Raw genomic sequence first — 20,565 nt, 5'->3', positions numbered from 1 at the left:
AGGATCATAAGAGCTGTTAATACAAATGTTTAGCACAGTGCTTGGAACTTACATAAATACTCATTTTTTTCCCCTTCCCTTTCCCTTCAAGGCTGGTTCTTTACTCTATCAGGGGTGACAAACTCAAATAGAAACATATTCCTCTAGGCAGAATATTGGCTTAGAAAACTACAAATTACTGTATTTTTATTTATTTTGTTAAACACTTCCCTGTTCCAGTTACACTGAGAAGTACTGCAGGCATAGGGTCTGACCCTTCTGGACTTTCCACTACTTATTGAATTGAATTAAACCCAGATCTCCCTCTGCACCAGAATGCTTTCCATTTTTGCCACTTTTTTTTTTTCCCCTCAAGCCTCACTTAGTCATTGTGTGGGCCCTGATGGTTCAGAGTGAATCTAAATAGTAATTGTTTCTATTTTGGCCAAAGACCCTGAGGATCTTCCCTTTGCAGATTGATTTTTTTTTTTTTTTTTTTTTGACTAGGTTAAAGAGATTACTCTTTGCTAAATCTTACCTCACCTAAATCACTAAATGGGTGTTGCCTCTGTCAAACTGACCTGTTTAAGACTTTACCTTAAAAAGGCCAAGGTCTCACTGTATCCTGTTATCCTCATCTATATCTGGCCACTGCATCCAGGTGGATTTGAGGGGAAAGTGAGGCTGGTGATTTAGTCCTTTCTCACTTAAATCCAATTCTCTTGCATGTCACAGCATCACCTCCCTGATGATGAATAAAGAACATCATGAGAAAAATGCTAAGGAAGTAGCAACTTTGCCTTCTTTATCTGATCCTTGAAATAATCCTCCCAGGTCCATAATGCCATTCTCATTCTCATTCTCATTCCACAAATGAGCAAATTGGGGACCTAGTGACTTGTTCAAAGTTATAGGGTTTTTTGACTCCAACTTTACCATTCTTTTCATAGCATCATTCTGACTTCATCTGTCTGTCTCTGAATCTCTCTCTTTCTGTCTGTGTTTCTTTCTCTCCCTCTCTTTGTTGTCTATCTCTCTGTCTCTCTCTTCCTGCTTAATATCTTAAAATGAATAAACTTTGAAACCTTCCTGTCAACAATGATGAATTTTGGATAAACCCTACCCTTCCCCCCCCCCTTTTTTTTTTTTGTTGAAAGCATTTATAACTAACTTCATTTTCTTTCCTTTATCTTTTGTATAACTTGTTAGTTGTAGAAAATGCTAATTTGAAGTAACTGGCAGAACAGACTACACAAATTTATTCAAATCACTTATAGCACCACAGCTTCTTACACCTGAAGTAGGGTGGTAACTCTCAGGAAATGTCTCTATGGCATATTTAAATCCTGCCTTTTGCTTCATCCTTTGAGTCTATAGATCCATGTAGATGAAGCCAGCAGCAGCTATGAGGAAAACCCTTTTTTCTTTTTTTAAATTAAAGCTTTTTATTTTCAAAATATATACATGGATAATTTTTGACATCCACTCCTACAAAACCCTGTGTTATAATTTTTTCCTTTCCTTCCTCTTACCCCCTCCTACAATAGACAAAGGATCCAATATATGTTAAACATGTACAATTTTCTATATGTTTCCACAAATATCTTGCTGCACAAGAAAAATAAGATCAAAAAAGAAAAAAAGATGAAAAAAGAAAATAAAATACAAGCAAACAACAACAAATGTTGTGGTCCACATTTAGTTTCCACAGCCCCCTCTCTAGTGTACAGATGGCTCTCTTCATCACAAGACCATTGAGACTGTTCTGAAAAACCTCATTGTTGAGAAGAGCCACATCAATCAGGATTAATCATCATAAAATCTTGGGGTTGCCATGTATGATGATGATCTGGTTCTGCTCATTTCACCCAGCATCAGTTCATGCAGGTCTCTCTAGGTCTCTCTGAAATCATCCTGCTGATCATTTCTTATAGAGCAGCCCTTTGTAAACAGTCAAGCATCATAGAAATTTGAGCTGTGGCCATTAGGATTGGTTTCTCCATAAGCCACTCAAGGCATACTCATGGAATCCCAGCCCCCTTCCACACTTCATCATACCAGGAAGAGAATGGTGGCTGTTGGGAACAACCAGCACCTTTACCTGGAGGCTGGGTCTTCTGGCTCATAAATGGGGCAGCTCTTTTTCCTCTGGCACCCCAAGGAGTTCTTTCTCAAGTTGATTGGTCAGTATTATGAAAATGGTTGACATTGGTATATCATTTATCAATCACCATGAAATATTGGATGAAGAATCACAAGAGACAGATTTAAACCAAGCCACCACCACTGTATGATTAAGGAAGTCTTGGGGAAATCTTAATAGGATGATGTTGATTTTTACCAGGAAGGATGGGGTGAGCTTGATAGTAATGTGTTCCTTCAATATTAATGTTTTACTTTAATTGCTTTGCTTTCACCACCCTAAAAAGTTAACTTGATTCTTGAACAACACACAGAGTCTAAGAAGCAGAAGTTTTCAGAAGGATGAGGATAAATAGGTTAGTGAGAATGTCTGGAGCCTAGAAAATAATGGGGACTATGAGCTACAATCATGCTTCCCCTTAACCCCTTCCCAGAACATTTATTGTAGGCATCCCTGTTCCATCTTTAACTGCCGAAACAATACTGGGACCCTGAATTAGCCCCTTAATGGAATCTATATCACAGTCATATTTCATTCTATTTAAGTCCTTGGGGATTGCATGTCCCTTTGCCCAGAGCTTTTGAGGATATCCTATCTCTTAGGAAATTAGGAAGCATTAATGAAAGTGTTTTCAATAAAAATAGTAAGGCTATAAATGACTTTTCTTCCCAAGATTTCAGAGCATTTCACTTCTATTCTACTCATTCCCTCTCTCTCAGGTAGAGAAAGGGGACAGCTATTATTGCCTGTCCTCTTTCATAGATAGGTAAACTGAGGCCAAGAGGGATAAAATGCCTTGTTTAGGTTCAGCCAACTAGTAGTTGTGAACGGAACTTGGTGCAAAAAGCTTCAAGTTAAGAATCAGGAGAGCTTTCAAATTTATTACTAGCTAGGATTCACACCCCAGTCTACAGACTCCCAGCCTTTTTGTCTATGCTCTAAAAAGGAGCTGAGGCAAACAGGGTTAAGTGACTTGTCCAGGGTCATATGGCTAATAAGGGTCTGAAACCAGATTTGAACACTTACTGCAAGCCCGGCACTCTATCCACTGCACCACCAAGCTGTCCCTCAATGTCTAGAATACTATTATTCCTCTTTTCTACCTCCTGTCTTTCTGGGCTTCCTTTTAGTCTCAGCTAAAGTCTTCTTTTACTGCCTTCTTTTTTATCATACACAAAACACAGACACATCTTGTTTGTAGCTGAAACAAAGCAATTAGTATTCCCTAGCATTAGTATTTAGTTTTCTCTAAATACTCATTTCTGGTAGGTGATTATCTCCTCTTGATGGACTGATATTCAATGGGTAGCATCCTAGATGGGGGCTCATAAACAATGGTACTAGAAGCCATCTCTGACCCTGAGGGGAAAAGTAGTTAGTCACCTTCTGAAAACTCAACCTGCTAGTGCACTAGGAGTTAAGGGAGTAAGTAGCTCTCTGTAATAGCATGGTGGATAGAGTAACAAAAATGGGAATCAGGGGAATTTTCCCTCAGATACTAAAAGCACTACATATGTGACTATAGACAAATAACATACAAGGCACTTGTGCATACAAAAAGGGAGAGATGGTGGAACAGATAGGTGGCATTGTAAATAGAACACTGGGCTTAGAATAAGTTCATGGGTTCAAATCTGAACGGCACAAACTTTGTAATCCTGGACAAATTGTTTAACTCTGACTCGGTTTCCTCATCTGTAAAATGATCTGGAGAAGGCAATGGCAAACTACAACAATACCTTTGCCAAGAAAATCCAGATGGAGTCGTGAAGAGTTGGCCATGACTGAAAAATGACTGAACAACTTGTGTAAAAATACAGTAGTGCCTTTCCTCGTGGAGTTTACATTCTAAAGTGACATGTATTTACATTTTGTCTATGCTCTGAAAAATGTAAAAAATGTAAACAATGTAAAAAATAAGCAATGTAACAGAAATAAGAGGGCTTAGGACTGGAGAAGAGGAATCCCACAAATAATGCTAATCAATACTGGCTTAGTAGCAATGACATGGATTTTAATGGAGATAGTGCAAATTATGTAAAAACATAAATTGTGATCACAGAAATTGAACTTGGTCTAGAGCTCTTATTAGACTTTTCCCATTCATGACTCCCTTTCATCTGAGAAATTTTTACATGACCCCAGGTATATAGGTCTATAAAATAGGTATACAAATCAAACATTTACTGATAACAAATTGTAATTTCACAATCCTCTCATTCAGTTATATAACCCCACATTGGGGTCATGACCAATAATTTAAGAAGCTTTGGTCTAGAAGATTACTGTGATTTTTCCTTCTCTCCTAAGCGCTGGGAATGTGCAGGGATGTGTTCATTTGAAGAAAATCAAGATGTTTTCATAAGGAGTCTCCTATAGGATACTTTGTTCCTAGTACCTTAGGCAAATGGGATGTTTACTTCCAGCCAAGCCAGGAAGCAGGTGCCTGTTTTCTAAATTTCCCTCATTCAAATTTGTAGATCCTTTCTTTAGTTGGTAGAGCTAACAGTACCTTAGGAAAAGAGAGGGCTTTTTACACCATAATATGTTCTGATTTATGCAATGCCCATTTACAGGGTTACTGAATAAATCTTAAGACCAGGATCTAGATTTTTCTTTTTTCTTTTTTCTTTCTTTTTTTTTTTTTTTTTTTTTTAACATTTTATTTATTTATAATTTTTTTATAACATTATCCCTTGTATTCATTTTTAAAAGTATCCTCCCCTCCCTCTACTCCCTCGCCTTGATGACAGGCAATCCCATACATATTACATGTGTTACAGTATAACCTAGATATAATATATGTGTGTAAATACCATTTTCTTGTTGCACGTTAAGTATTAGATTCTGAAGGTATAAGTAACCTGGGTAGATAGACAGTAGTGCTAACAGTTTACATTCACTTCCCAGTGTTTCTTCTCTGGGTGTAGTTGTTTCTGTCCATCATTGATCAACTGGAAGTGAGTTGGATCTTCTTTATGTTGAAGATATCCACTTCCATCAGAATACATCTTCATACAGCATTGAAGTGTACAGCGAGGATCTAGATTTTTCAAGATATAATCACTGATGTCAGTTTTGGCTTCAATGGAAGAAATCCATTTTTTTTCACCTGTTTATAGCAGTGACCTGATTCCCTTAGGATTTCTGCTTGGTAACCTGGCATTAGGCGACCTCTTCATAGGCTCAGTTCCATATTCTCCTTGAGTCTTCCCTGACCCTGCCAGCCCAGAAAATCTCTTCCTTTTTCTGCATTTCTGTGGTATCCATTTTTAGTTCCATTTGATTGGAACATTAAGCATTTGCTGTTTGTTTATAGCTCTAGTACCATTGTCTTGAATTGTTATGTAGCTTTCATATTTTGGAAATGGGAAAAGTGGTGCTATCATATGTCCTGCCTTTTCAAAAGTGGCTATGTCATGGAGTTAGAAAGACAGTTCAAATTCTACCTCATAGACTATGTGTGATCCTCAGTTTCAGTCTCCTCCTTGGGGATGTGGATGATAATAATTGCACTCACTTCATAGGCTTGTGTTAAGAAAAAATGAAATTATATATGAGATTCCAAATGTCTTACTTGCAGATCAGCAACTCATAATTTACAGTCTTTGAGAAGTGACTTATTCGGGGCATCTAGGTGATGGATTGGATAGAGCCCTGGAGTCAGAAGGACCTGAGTTCAAACTTTAAGTGACTTATTCATGAGTGGGTACATAGTAAGTATCAAAGGCAGGATTTAAGCCCAGTTACTCTTTACTCCAAAGCTGAATTTCTTTTCCCCTAGATCATGCTGCCAATAATCAAAGAGATAGTGAATATGTAACTATTTTGACAAGTTTCAAATGCTATAATGTGTAATGGGGTCACTCTAGCTTCTTCCTAGAGTAGAATGTCCTGGCATGGCTTCATTTGTGTACTCCAGTGGGACAAGATGCATGGCAATGGATAAAGCGGACAGAGGGAGGGGACTTCAGAGTGTTGGCAGGGAGAAATGGTAACAATGTTAGCAGGTTGGCAAAGTTATCTACAGGTGTCCCAAAAGTCTTCGTGTAATGTGTCTATGTATGTATACATACATGTGTATATATATATATATATATATATATATACACACACATGCATATATACAAGGTGTCCCCAAAGTTTTAGAGCAATGTGTATATGTATGTTTATATGTAGGTATATATATATACACACATTATATATATATATATGCATACATACAGTGTCTCAAAAGTCTTAGTGCAATGTGTATATATATATATGTGTGTGTGTGCACATATAAATACACATACATCTAGACATACATGTACAATGTTCCAAAAGTATTACTGCAATGTGTATATGTATGTTTATATGTGCATATAGAAATATATACATGTATATGTATACATATGTTAGGGACTTTTCTCCTTCTGAGAATTGCCATGTATGCCATGTCAGCTTGTGGAGTGGGCCCAGGAGGTAAAAAGGGACTTGGCCTCTGAGGTAAGAGATTGTGTCTTATAAATGTTAAAGGTTCCTTGAGATGAGGAGGGGTGTGTCCTCTTGCTAGATCTCTTCTAGGGACAAAGCTCTAACTCCAGGTGTCTCCCTTCTGTGGATCACCTATGCAGTGCTGAGTGGGTTAGGCATGGGGTAATCTCAGAGGAGAGTAAATATAAATGGCCAGCTTTGAATCCAGAGGGAGAGAGAGAGGCAGAGATGTAGAGAGAAGCAGAGATGCAGAGAGAGAGACATAGAGACATATATACATACACATGCTCTTGTACTCTCTTGCTCTTGTTTCCTGCTAACCCCTGCTAAGATTACCAATAAAGAAAGGCTATTTGGCACCTCAAACTCAGCTTGTCTTCATGTGTATCTGGGGAAGATGGATATGTATGGCCCTGGCAATCAGTAGCCTCAATGGGAGGTTACAAATGGCACCTGAACAGGGACAGAGTTGGCCAGGGACCTCATAAGTTTGGATGGTCCAATCATGAGAAGGGAGACGAGACCCCAAGACTGATAGCAGGTCTGGGATGGAAGTTGGGACAGGTTTTTGTTAGGGCCCCAGATCAAGAGGTGCTGAGGAAAGAAGTTTATAGAATAGTAAAGTAAGCCGAAAGTAGATGTGACATCACAGCAAGAGACAGTGGAAAAGAAGTAGGAAGTGGATAGATTTACAAACAGAATCAGATGTATGTTACACAAGACATTGTAGGGAATCAAGAAGCAAGGATTTGGCTAAATTCTTGTCTCATATTTGATAGCCCCCAGGTAAGGACATGGGCCCCATTAGAGTGGAAGAAATTTAAGGAATTGAAAGAGGCAGTTAACACTTACAGAGTTGAATCTCTATATGTTAAGGAGTTGCTGGCCCTCCTAACCTCTAGCAGCATACTAATACTAAATATTTGGAAAACTATTGCTAAAATTTGAGGAGTCTCTGCAATGGATAACTCTTCAGATTTAGCAAAAAAACTTTGTAAACAGGGCCCAGATGAACCTTTCCCTGATTTTGTGGCTCACCTACAGGTGGCTATTGAGAGGTTAGTAGGTGAAGGAGAAGCAGCTGGTTTTCTTATCTGGAAATTAGCTAGAGAGAACACTAATGCCTGTTGCCAGAAAACCGTGTCTTCCTTAGATAAGGCTGCAAGCCTTGAGGAGATGATAAAAAGATGTGAGAATGTTGGCTCCAGCATCTTTCAAATTTGAGCTCAAAAGCTCCTGAGTACGGGTGCTCTATTGAACAAGAACCACTGCTCCATGAGGCAGTGGCTAGACGTCCGAAGGCCTGGGATTAGGCATGCTGGCAATCAGTAATCTCTGAGGGAGAGGTTACAAGTGGCAGCCCAACATGAGGGCAGTGCTTTAAGGATTGCCAGAACCCATAGGGGAAGGTTCAACAGCCTTGTTGAGAAACAGGAAGGGAGGAACGCATAATGGATCAGGGTATGAGCAAGCAAGCTCAAGTATATAAGTTAGAGAGCCAGAGGGGTGGATGTGGATAAAGTCTTACAGGATGGAAAACTAGATCCTATGGAAACATCACTTCAAGCACCAGAGAACACTCACAAGGTCCTTTGGAAGGACAAGGAAGGACAATGGCAAGGTACATCCTTAGTATTTTGGAGAGGGCCGGGATATTTATGTCTTGCGGTCCTGATGGGGAAGGCCGATGGATTCCATAAAGAAAAACAAGGAAAATTGATTCTTCCAGACTCTGAATCATGAAATGCAAACCACTTGATCCACCTGAAATCACCTTAGACCTGATCTTGACATTTGGTACTGGATGTTGCTGCAGCTACCTACAATTCACTCATCTCCCCTCTCCAGTCCAGACTCCATTGGGTAGGGCCAGCTCTACGCCCCTTGTCAGCCTTAAGCAGTCCCAGAAGATGAGACCTTCATCCCTTTGCCACAGATGGGTCTGGGTCTGAACTGCTTGAGGTGGCCCTTTATAGAAAACTTGGGGAAATTCTTCCTTAGCTCCACCTAATACTCTGGTACCAAAATCTGATCAAACATACTTTCCTTCTCATCGCCTATTGTATCTTTGTATTGTTAGTTTTTCTACTTTAAGACTATGTTTTATATGTATATGTATTTTTATACATTTTATCATTTCATTAAGCAAGCTATTGTTAATATCAAAGTTGGTTTTATGAGTGGTCCCTGCTAAACAGAAAGGGGGATATGTTAGGGACTTGTCTCTTTCTGAGAATTGCCATGTATGCTATGTCAGCTTGGGGGGGGCAAGAGGTAAAAAGGGGCTTGCCCTCTGAGGCAGGAAGTTGTGTCTTACAGGTGTTAAAGGTTCCTTGAGATGGTGAGGGGTGTGTCCTCTTGCTAGATCTCTTCTTGGGACACAGCACTAACTCCAGGTGTCTCCCTTCTGTGGATCCACCTATGTAGTGCTGAGTGGGTTAGGCACGGGCTAATTCCAGGGGAGAGTAAATATAAATGGCCAGCTTTGAGCCCAGAAGGAGAGAGGCAGAGATGTAAAGAGAAGCAGAGAGAGATACACAGAGACATACACCCACATCCTTGTTCTTGCACTCTCTTGCTTCCTGCTAACCCCAGCTGAGATTACCAATAAAGCTAGGCTGTTTGGTACCTCAAGATTGGCTTGTCTTCATGTGTGTCTAGGGAAGATTGATATGTATGGCCCTGGCAATCAGTAGCCTCGGTGGGACGTTACATACATACAATGTATCTCCAAAGCTTTAGTGCAATGTGTATATGAATGTATACATTTGTGAATACATAGATATACATTTATATGGATACATATATGCATATATACAAAGTATCCCGAAGTACAATGTATTTTTGTATTTATACATTATTGCATATATAAATGTACATTTACATATACATTTAAATATAAAAAAAAAAAAAAAACAGTGTAGATTTAAACTATTAAAGCTTAATAGTTTATGTATTGTGAGCTGTTATCAGCTGCTCTTGTGGTTTCCAGAATCCAGACACCAGCACCTGGAATTGTTCTCTCTTCATGTGAGAGGATGATGATAGAAAGAGACTGAGAGGCAGTTATTGTTCTCTGACCTCTCTTCTTTTCCCTCTGCCTCCAATTTATTTCATTCCCAGTCCACAAGCAACACCTGTGTCAGTAAAGGCTGCTTTGCAACTCCCTCAAGTGTCACACTCCACAGCTGTGGAGGCTGTCGGAGAATTGACCTGCCCTTTCACCCAGACATGGTCCTTAACAGTGAGCTTTAAGAGCTTAAATTGTACTAAGACTTTTGATACACCACCATGATCATGTTGCAAAACTTAAGGAGGCATATAAATGTCAGAAAGCATTGTTGCTGTTGCTTTTGCTGCTATTTTCCCAACCACCTCCCTCTTTCCACCAGCCCCAATAGTCTTTCTCTATTGCTATACAGCAAGGGAGACAAATTGGACAGATGAAGTCATTGGACTTCAGAATCCTGGGGTAGGGGACAAGAGTTAGAGTGCCCCCCTTACATATTATTATAGTGCTTAAAATGTGTGAAGATATTTTCATATCACTGATGCTAAGTGAAAGGAGAAGAACCAGGATATCATTGTACATGGCAGCATCAATATTATACAATGATCAATTCTGATGGACGTGGCTCTTTTCAATGAGGCAATTGAGGCCAGTTCTCAATGATCTTGTGGTGAAGAGAGCCATCTCTGCCCAGAGAGGAACTGAATGTGGATCACAACAGAGTATTCTCACTCTTGTTGTTCACTTGCATTTTGTTTTATTTTCTTTCCTTTTTGATGTGATTTTTCTTGTGCAGCAAGAGAATTGTATAAATGTTTACACATATTGGATTCAACATATTTTAACATATATAACATCTATTGGATTGCTAGCCATCTGGGGGGTGTGGGGAAGGAGGGGAAAATCTGAACACAAGGCTATGCAAGTGTCAATGTGGAAAAATTATCTGTGTATATGTTTTGAAAATAAAAAGCTTTAAAAATAAAAAATAACAAAAGAAAAAATATTTTCATATCTATTATCTGATTTGATTTTCAGCAGCTTAACCTGCTGGATAGAGAAAAACAGCTTTGGGGTCAAGAGGTTCAGATTCTGCCTCTGTATGTGTTTGTGTACATCTATACATTCATGAGCATGGCCTTGGTAATTCATGTAAGCTTTCTGTGTTCCAGAACTTCTGTAATACTCCAAGTAACAGGGAAGTTTCTGGTCTGCATTGGGGGAGGGTTTCCACACTAGAAAATCCTCACATTCATGAAATCTCAGTCTCAGACCAAGAAAAAAAAATTCCCATTTGATTGATCAATGTATAAGCAGAAGTCTTTAGGACATATAGTAGTACTGAATGATAAGAACATCATAACCTAGATCTGTAAATTAGTACAGATCCATCTGAGAAATTAGCTTGGGCTCAGCACAATAAAAAAAATCCAAGCTAGGGAGTGCTTTTCCTCAGGCCTTGTCCTCATTCCATTAGTGGGTTATCAGGGTGAAGTAGAAGCAAAATTGGGTTTGGAGTCAAAAGAAACATGGACTTGAATCCTGGCTTTGACATTTCCCAGCAGTGGGATGGTAGGCAAACCACATGAATTCTCAGAAGTTTGTCTTCCTCATGTAGAACATCAGGAAAACAATAATAAGAATGATAGCTCATATTTCCACCACAATAAAGTTTAGAAAGATGTAGTAGAAATATATTTTTGTTTTCATTTAAAAAAATTTTGAACTCTGAATCTAAGCATCAAATAAAATGGTTATATCTATATAGAGAAAGACTTGTAAACGAAATTACTAATCTCCAACATGTTAAAATAATATAAATCTCAAGGACAGAGGAGGAAACCTCTCTCAAGAGATTAAGTGGCTTGTCCAGGTCTGCCCAGCAGGGAAGAATCAGCATCAAGATTCATACTGCACTTTTCTGACTATGGCCAGCATCATTTCTACCATATCATTTAGACTATCAGTCTTGTCATGAGAACAATGTAAACTGTTCAGTGCAGTGGAAATGTAGGCTTTTCTTATTTGTATCTGATCTGTCTTCACTGTGATGAAGGAGGGAAGATTTGGTGGCTATTTTGCTGCCTGATTGATTTTTGAGGAGCTATGGCAGGAGGGATAATGTGACTCATAGAAAACCTATGTAATGTATAACCTATATCAGATTGCTTGCGGTCTTGGAGAGGGAGAAAAAGAGAAGGAAGGAGAGAAGAAGGGGGGAAAGTTTAGCACTTGAAAATCTAATAAAAAAATGAATGTTGAAAATTCTCTTTACATGTAATTAGTAAGGAACACCTGGATAGTCCAGCGGATATGGCACCTGCCCTGGAATCAGGAGGTCTGAGTTCAAATCACTTAACACTTCCTAACTGTATGACCCTGGGCAGTCACTTAACCCCAGTTGCCTTGCAAAAGAAAAGAAAACAAACAAAAAAACCCATCAACATGTAATTTGAAAAAAAAACTATTTAAAAAAAGGCCATGTAAACTGCTATCTCTATTTACTTTACAAACAGAGAGGTGTAGGAGCTTGGGATTAGAGTGTAAAAGCCCAGGGTTCAAAAACTGATTTAGATACTTATCAGCTGTGTCATTTTAGGCAAATAAGTTGTATAACTTCTCTGGGACTCAGTTTCGCCATCCTCAAAATGAGGGAATGAGATTTTATGACTTTTAAGATTACTTCTTCTTCTTCCTCCTCCTCCTCCTCCTCCTCCTCCTCCTCCTCCTCCTCCTCCTCCTCCTCCTCCTCCTCCTCCTCCTCCTCCTCCTCCTCCTCCTCCTCCTCCTCCTCCTCCTCCTCCTCCTCCTCCTCCTCCTCATCCTCCTCCTCCTCCTCCTTTTTCTCCTCTTCCCTCTCCTCCTCCTTTTTCCTTTTTGCAATCAGGATTTTTTGTAATCAGGGTTAAGTGACTTCTCCAAGGTCACACATCTAGCAAATGTCAGGTATCTGAAGATCTATCTACAATGCCACCTAGGTGCCTTCTCGTTCTAAATCTATGCATTTATGATCTAAACTAAGATCCTTTAGTTTTTTAAAATTAATTTTATAATTATAAAATTATAAAAAATTTTTTTTGACAGTACATATGCATGAGTAATTTTTTTTATAACATTATCCCTTGTATTCATTTTTCCAAATTTTCCCCTTCCTCCCTCTACTCCCTCCCCTTGATGACAGGCAATTCCATACATTTTACATGTGTTACAGTATAACCTAGATACAATATATGTGTGTAAATCCAATTCTCTAGTTGCACATTAAGTATTAGATTCTGAAGGTATAAGTAACCTGGTTAGAAAGACAGTAGTGCTAACAATTTACATTCACTTCCCAGTGTTCCTTCTCTGGGTGTAGTTGTTTCTGTCCATCATTGATCAACTGGAAGTGAGTTGGATCTTCTTTATGTTGAAGGTTTCCACTTCCATCAGACTATATCTTCGTACAGTATTGTTGTTGAGGTGTATATCTGGTTCTGCTCATTTCACTCAGCATAAGATCCTCTAGTTTGGAAGTAGACAAACACCTATGGTACCTCTAAGTGATATTCATTTATATATGTACATATTATATAGATAGAGACATCTTGTCATTTTTTCACCATTTTAATAGCTTTTTATTTTTACCAAATACAGGCAAAGATAGTTTTCAACAATCACCCTTGTAAAACCGTATGTTCCAAATTTTCCCCCTCTTTCCCTCCCCTTGACCTCCTCCTCCCCAAGACAGTAAGCAATTCATTTTAAATTACACATATGCAATTAAAAAACACATATTTCTATTTTTGTCATGCTGCTCAAGAAAAATCCATCAAAAGGTGAAAGAAAAAACACTAAAAAATAGAAGCAAATGAATAGTAGCAACAAAAATAAGATGAAAATATTATGCTTTGATCCACATTCAGTCTCCACAGTTGACTCTCTGCATGCTTTCCAAATTGTTGAAAAGAGACAAGTCCAAATGATATTCAAGTAAATAGGCAGTTAGTGAGTGCCTCCTGAGTCCTGAGAGTTGGGTGATAAGTGAACAGGAAAGGTAGATGAGCCTCCCTGAGGAGGGCGTGGTTAGCCTCCTTATCATTGTCCCTGAACACCAAGGTCATCCACAGCATCCCATGACTGTTTCCACTCACTTTGACTTTAGTTCTGCAACTGCACTTCAATGCCTGTGGAAGGGAGAGTGAGGCTGACAACACTGTACAACTATGCCTCATTTAAATCCAATTTCATGGATTTAAGTCAAGACATCCCCTGTGGTGCTATTGATGCACTATGAAAATGAAGGACCAACAACAATAGGAATAAGATTTTAGATTTAGAGTCAGGAAGGACCAAAAAGATCACCCCGAGTAAGCTTTAGGAGAAAAGCTAACAATTTTGGTTCTGGATACAATGAATTCATGGTGTCCTAGGAAACACAAAAGAGAAATGGACCAAAGGAAGATGGTGTTCTGGGTCTGTAATCATGTTGATCCCAAGAAGAGATTATGAAATATAATTCCTTCTTCTTGTAGAGAAATGGGGATCTATGTGAGTCCAGTGTTGCATATGCAACCATATGTGCCAGTTTGGGGGAAGATTTTCCTCAGCTGTTTTTGTTTGGTGACAAAGTTTTCTTCCCCCTGAGGTAATTGGGGTTAAGTGACTTGCCGAGGGTCACACAGCTAGAAAGTATTAAGTATCTGAGGTCAAATTTGAACTCAGATCCTCCTGACTTGAGGGCAGGTGCTCTATTCACTGAGCCATCTAGATGCCCCTGTTCTTGTTTGTTACAAAGGAGGGTTCAATGGATGCAGTGGTCAAGTGATATGCCCTGAAATAAAATAAAAATAAAATAAAATAAAACTTGGAAAAAAATGTGATCTGGAGTTAGAAAAGAGAAGAGTATTAAATGATCTCCAAGGGAATTCTGATTGGCTGCTCAGGCCTCTACTTTATTGGACATCTCTTAGTTCTCACCTCTCCTTTTCTTCTCTCATTTCTTTTTTTCGTCTCCCTGGGTTTTATCCTTTTCACTTTCCTAGGCCTCAGGTCAATCCATGTCCTTTAAGGGTCTATTTTGGCTCCATTAGGGTCAAAAGAAGCTACTGTCCCTTTTGTACTATTCCCACTGTTTATATATCTGAAAAATAATGATGGAGGCTGGACTTAGAGGAGGAACCTTGTGGAGTAAGAGCCAGTAACTCAGGCAGCAGCCTCTGCCAGAGGCATGGCTCTGTCCTTAACCAAATCACTTGGTTGTATTTAAACCCAGGTGCCTGCCTCTTGTCAACTGCACAGACCCAAGACTCTAAAAGCCATGTTTGCCAGTGGGCTGCTCTTGTTGTTCTCTACAGCAGGTAAGATTGTTTGGTCTCCTTTTGAGCTCTGACTCTGGGCCAAAATAGGTCTTTTTGAGCAAGTTTCTAATTTCCATAAAAAATGAATGGGATAACTTTTGATAATTAAAGCTGATGATTTTTTAAATTGAAAGGGGCATTTTTTTTGTCTGTTCCTTCACTCTGGAATTATATTAGACACTTTTCCAAAAACAAAGCCTTTCCTTTAAAATAGAATCAATTCTTCTCTATGCAGACCAACTTAAAATTGACTCTAACTGGAGACAATACAAATAGACTAGATGAATGAATGAATGGTTGGATGAAAAGATGAATGGATGGAGACATAAAAAAGGCATTTAAAAATACTATATGCCAGTCACTATACAAAATTTGGGGAATACAAATATAGATAGGCCTTCTCTTCAAGGAGTTTACATATTAGAGAGGAAAACAACACATATAAAGGAGTGGTGGCTTGGGAATAAAGTTCTGGCCAAGGAAAAGATTTTTAACTGGGAATTCATGAATGTTGCTGGAAAAAGATTCCAGATTAATTTTTCCCAGTCAAGTCAAATCAATATTTTTATTAAGTCACAGCTATATAACAGGCACTATGCTAAATTCTGGTCATACAAAGAGGCAAAAACATTTCCTTTCTTGAAAATAATTCTTAGTGAAATGAATAGAACCAGAAGATCGCTGTACACTTCAATGCTGTATGAAGATGTATTCTGATGGAAGTGGATATCTTCAACATAAAGAAGATCCAACTCACTTCCAGTTGATCAATGATGGACAGAAACAACTACACCCAGAGAAGGAACACTGGGAAGTGAATGTAAATTGTTAGCACTACTGTCTATCTACCCAGGTTACTTATACCTTAGGAATCCAATACTTAACGTGCAACAAGAAAATGGGATTTACACACATGTATTGTATCTAGGTTATATTGTAACACATGTAAAATGTATGGGATTGCCTGTCATCAAGGGGAGGGAGTAGAGGGAGGGAGGGGATAATTTGGAAAAATGAATACAAGGGATAATGTTATAAAAATTACTCATGCATATATACTGTCAAAAAATTATAAATAAAATAAAAAAATAACTCAAATCAAATGAGTGAGACAACATGTAAATAATTATGTACAAAAGTTAGAGGTAAATTGAAGATAACCTCAGAGGGAAAGAATTAGCATTAAAGGGGACTAGGAAATGCTTATAGTAGAAAGTGACATGGTAGCTGAGATTTGAAGAAAGGGGAAGTTAGGAGGAAGAGACAAGGAAGGAATAGATTCAGGAATGGGAGACACGATCAAAAGTAGAGTTGAGATAGCCTCTAAGTGAAACTGAGCATTTTCTTCAGTTATGAATTACAAACATTATTCTTAGAAGGAAGCCTTAGGTAGACACAATCTTTGTTACCAGATTGCTCAAATGGTTTAAGAATCCTTATCTAGAGTGTCACAAGGAAGATTAAAAGGATGCCCATGGATATGCCCCATTCAGAAGCAATGGCGCCCATTAATTTGATTTTTTGGGATAAAGCAAGAAGTAGAAAGGGGAATGAGGGATGTGGGAGTGCATTATGGTAGGCAAAATGGCCTTGGGTGGACAGCTAGATGGGATGAGAAGTTTAGTATCTGAGAACGGTTAGTATATGTAATCGGTTGAGGGGGTCAGTTTGTATTTATTTTTGACTCTTGGATGGTAGAATTGACTATTTGTTCCTTTTCCTATCAGGGCCTGGTGGAGATAATCCAGTCTGTAGCCTTTTGATTCCCATCTCTTTTAAAGTTGTGACATCACAGACCAAAGGATTTTTAGAATGGCAAAGGACACTTTAATAATGATCTAAACCAACCCCATAGTTGGCCATTTTCTCAGCTAATTGAAATCCTGAAAAGTTAAAAAAAATCCTGTCCAAGGACCATAATTCAAACCCAAGTCTTCTGATCTCAAATTCGGGGTTCGTTCCACTAAACTATGGGCTGATTTTTAAAATTTGGTCTAAATTCCAAAATTCTCTTCCACCCATACCCTTATCCTTTTCCTTACAAATGTTGCGTGGCACTGATTTTTTAAAATTAAAGTGAATGAATATGGGATCTATTTGGGGAATATTGTGAGGATTCTGGGACACACCACTAGAGAGAGATTCTGAGGGCCAGTTAGTGCTGAGAGAAAATGAAAAGTGTGGGGGAGGTATTCAGAGAAATGGAAAGCAGACCAGAAAAGTCACTCTTGAAAAGGAACCTGACTGTTTTAGAGTAAATGCTAACTCCCTGTCCACACCAAAGCCAAGCCCTGAGAGCAAGTCCTCTAGAGTGTATGACAGAGAGAAGTAATGGAAGGGATTAGAGAAAGAGAAGGGATGTAAACTGGAAAAGTTCAGGCTTTTTAAGAGAAAATGTTGGTACTTTGGAGGGACAAGATCATTCTCTTTTTACAGGTGAATTCCTTATACCAATGCACCCTTTCATCATTCACCTTGCTCCAGGATTGATTACTACCTCCCCCCCCCCAATACACACACACACACACACACACACACACACGGAGACAGAGACAGCTTATCTAGATGGGCAGCATTTCTGGCAGAAATACAATACACACAGAATGCCTTAAAACTAACAGCATTCTTTTGATGCATTGCCTTATTGGATCCTGGCAGCATCTTGTGAAATAAGTAGTATGAATGTTAATATCCCTTGTTTTACAATGAGATAATAGATAGATGGATGGATGGATGGATGGATGGATGGATGGATGGATGGATAGAAGAGGTACGCAGATGGATAGGTGAATTGATAGATGGGTGGATAGATAGATACACAAAAATATAGATGATAGAAGGGTAGATAGAGGATTTAAGTGATTCTGTGTGATAGATATTATGCTAAGTGCTAGGGATCAAAATACTGGTAAGCAAGACAGTCCCTGTCTTCAAGAAGTTAAAATTCTAATGGGGGAAGACAAAATATAGAGGAGAGCTGTAAAACAGAGTTGCTAGGTGCTTGATGATCTTGAGTAAGAAGAGGAGGAGGAGAATAAAAAGGAAGAAGAAGAGAGGTCTCTAAAGAATCAAGTTGTGAGTAAATTGAAGCATAGCAAAAATAATGGCTCCTAAAATATTGGTTTAGGGAAGTGCACCAAGGGACCTAAGGAATTCCATGGTTTGTCCCAGGTTATATAGAGAGAGACTGAAAATTAAGTGTCCTGGTCAAATCCAATATATGCAAACAGCCTCTTCATAAAACCTTTGGCTAATTGCTCTATTTTATTATATCAACAAAGTCTGTGGTAATTTTATTCTTTTTTTCTTTAAGAGTATAAAAACAAGTATTGCTCAAAGCCAGCAAAATGTTCTCAGGGTAGTGAAGACCAAGGGTAAGATCTAATAAACCCAATGTCATATTTTGTTTCTTTGTTTTAAAAATATTTTAAAAATAATTTCTCTCAGGGAAACATGTGTAGAAATGTTTGTGGCAGCCTTTTTTGTAGTGGCAAGAAACTGGAAACTGAGTGGATGCTGTTGGAGAATGGCTGAATAAGTTATGGTGTATGAATGTTATGGAATATTATTGTTCTGTAAGAAACGATCAGCAGGATGATTTCAGAAAGGCCTGGAGAGACTCCCATGAACTGATGCTGAGTGAAAGAGCAGAACCAGGAGATCATTATATATGGCAATAGCAAGATTATAAAATGATCAGTTCTGATGGACTTGGTTCTCATTAACAATAAGATGATTCAGACCAGTTCCAATGATTTTGTGATAAAGCCATTTGCACCCAGAGAGAGGACTGTGGAACCTGAATGTGGACCACAACATAGTATTTTCACTTTTTTTGTTTCTGTTTGCTTGCATTTTGTTTTCTTTCTCATTTTTTTCCCTTTTGGATCTGATTTTTCTTGTGCAGCATGATATTTGTGAAAATATGTATATAGGAATTGCTCATGTTTAATATATATTGGATCACTTGCTGACTGGGGAAAGAGGAGAAGGAAAGGAAAAAATAGAACATAGGGTTTTTTAGGGGTGAATGTCAAAAATTATCTATGTATATATTTTGAAAATAAAAATCTATAATTTAAAAAAGGGGGAAATAATAATTTCTCCCAATTATATGTAAAAACTATTTGAAACTTTTTTTTTTTTTTTAACATTTTGGGTTTCAAATTATTTCCCTGTTTCTGTTCCCTATCTCATCACTGAGATTGTAAGCAATTTGATTTAGCTTTTTATGTGCAATAAAGCAAAAACATATTTCTACATTAAATTATTCTATAAATGAATATACAGATGAAGAAAAAAATGAAAAAAAAATAAGGAAAGTTTAGAAAAAAAAGTATACTTTGGTCTGCATTCAGATTCCCTCAGTTGTTTCTCTGGAGGGCTTTTAGCATTTTTCATCACGAATCCTTTGGAATTATCTTAGATCACTGTGCTGTTCAGACTATGTCATTCACAGTGGTAGTTCCCTGGTTCAGCTTACTTCACTTTGTTCATCACATCATCACATCACATCATTCACATGAGTTCATGTAAATATTTCCTAGATTTAATTAAGCATAACTTTATAGATGCTTTTTGCTTTTACAAGATTTGCCTATACCATCCTTCCCCCAACCTTGACACTCTCTATCCTAGTATTGAATCCTCTTATGAAACAAAAAAAAATGTTCAAGCAAAAACATAAAGTAACTGTGTCTAACAGAGTATATAACACTCCAATCTCATGGTTCCCCAACTCCCTTATGACAACCGAGAAGTTTGTTTTTTTAGTTATTTTCTGTGACAATTATTTATGGTTTTGCTTCCTTTAAGTATTCTTTTCCTCCCTCCTTCCTTCCTTCCTTCCTTCCTTCCTTCCTTCCTTCCTTCCTTCCTTCCTTCCTTCCTTCCTTCCTTCCTTCCTTCCTTCCTTCCTTCCTTCCTTCCTTCCTTCCTTCCTTCCTTCCTTCCTTCCTTCCTTCCTTCCTTCCTTTCTGCTTCCTTTTCACTCTTTTTCTAGATGACCAGTAAAGGCTGATTTCAACCCTGAATTTCTCTGCATGAATCTCTTGGACTGAGTCATTTATTCATAAAACATTCCTAGTGTATGTGCATGGGAGAGAGTATGTGGACATATTAGAAGAGGGTATGTGTAATAGTGGGAGGATATGTGGGGATATTTAAATATTACCTACATTAGAAAGCAGCCTAATGATGCATTGTCTTTTTAGGGGACACATAATAATATAGTCAGTGTCCTTACACCCTTGCATGATTCCCAAGTCAAACCATCTTCGGAAATGATCTTTTCAAACCCTTATACCTTCCTAGGATAGTTTGATTTTCCCACTTGCATGAAAATCTCTCTCTCTCTCTCTTTTAAATAATATAGTGATGTGCCTTAGAGCCCACAATACCTGGGAAAGGTATGCTGAGGGAAAGGGACGGCAGTGACTCTAACATCCTTGGTTGCAGACTGGCCCACCCTTCTGGCAATAGATTCAACTTTTGGCTCCCTTACAAAATGAGTTGAGAAAGTAGGTCCAAAATTAAAGCCAACTTTTGAATTTTTTCCCCCTTTTCTGAAGCAGATATTCTCTACTTTGTTCTAAGGATGGCCATCCAAATGACATCTG

Source organism: Sminthopsis crassicaudata, chromosome 4, assembly GCF_048593235.1.
Source record: "Sminthopsis crassicaudata isolate SCR6 chromosome 4, ASM4859323v1, whole genome shotgun sequence".
Taxonomy (NCBI): Eukaryota; Metazoa; Chordata; class Mammalia; order Dasyuromorphia; family Dasyuridae; genus Sminthopsis; species Sminthopsis crassicaudata.
The sequence above is the reverse complement of the archived record's forward strand: the minus strand, read 5'-3'. Positions refer to the sequence as shown.